The sequence below is a fragment of the Hipposideros armiger genome, unplaced genomic scaffold, assembly GCF_001890085.2.
Source record: "Hipposideros armiger isolate ML-2016 unplaced genomic scaffold, ASM189008v1 scaffold_33, whole genome shotgun sequence".
In the NCBI taxonomy this organism is placed as follows: domain Eukaryota; kingdom Metazoa; phylum Chordata; class Mammalia; order Chiroptera; family Hipposideridae; genus Hipposideros; species Hipposideros armiger.
In genome coordinates this window covers 3,010,267-3,011,315 of record NW_017731383.1, presented here as the reverse complement: position 1 = coordinate 3,011,315, position 1,049 = coordinate 3,010,267, and positions in this window count along the sequence as shown.

Genomic DNA, 1,049 nt, shown 5'->3' with positions numbered 1-1,049 from the left:
GGTGGAATGGTTTTAACCAGCTCTTGGACTGCTCTCCACCCTGCCCAGAAACAAGGAGTGACGGGCACATAGGGCAAACCCGTGCCCCCAGGGAAAGGCTGGAGCCGCCAGAGCAGCTTGCTCCTGGTAATCACATGCTCAGCATGGCCCCCAAGAAAGGGTCTAGAACCCCCAGAAGGTGATAAAGTGAGTCTAGACCCACCCTGGAACGCCGGCCTCCGCCCCAGGACTCAGGACGCTCCTGATTTCCTTTCTGATCATTAAAGCCTGGGCTCCGCCCTAATACCAGGCTCTTAATCTGCGCCCGGCTGGGGTCCCCTGGTCACTGTCCCTTCATCCTGGAAGGAGGCCCGCCTCCTCCCCACCAGCCAACTGACCATGCACAGTGCCAGTGCCAGGAGCAGGGCCGCGTTGGCGTCATGGTGATGGCGGGGCTCGGACGCCTCCACAAGGCGGGGCATCTTCAGCAGCTGCGTGGCTATGTCCTCACAGTGCAGGGAGCCCATAGCCAGGCTCTGGATCAGGGTCCTCGTCTTTAACAGGAACAGAGGGACCCTGGGGACAAGGGGGACCTTGTCAGCTGCAGACACAGCCCTCATGTGGAAAGGGGTCTGTCTGGTGGAGGGGCCGCAAGAACGGTGTCCTTGGTGGGTCCCGAGCCGGCGCCTCGTGCGCTCTATGCCGCCCCCTGGCGAGCGCAGGAGAGACGCGCAGGTGCGCCTGGCCTGGCCTTCGCGGCTGCATGAGCCACCTGCCAGCCTGATGATCGCAGCCAACTGCCCGTTCCCCAAATGCTGGATCAGTGTCTTTTAAAAAAAGTCCTTTAAAATGTATGATTGAACCCTAAAGAAAATAATTCTAGAGCCCAGAATTGAAATGAGGGCACGGGTTCAGAGAGGCTGGCGGCTGGCCCGAGGCCGCCGAGTTACTGGGCTCCATCCCTCACTGCACTCCTCGGTGGGTGGGGGGCACAGCCTCGGCTGCCGAGCTGCGAAGCTGAATGGGGGGCCCACGTGACCCCAGATGAACACATTCTCGACCCTGGCCCG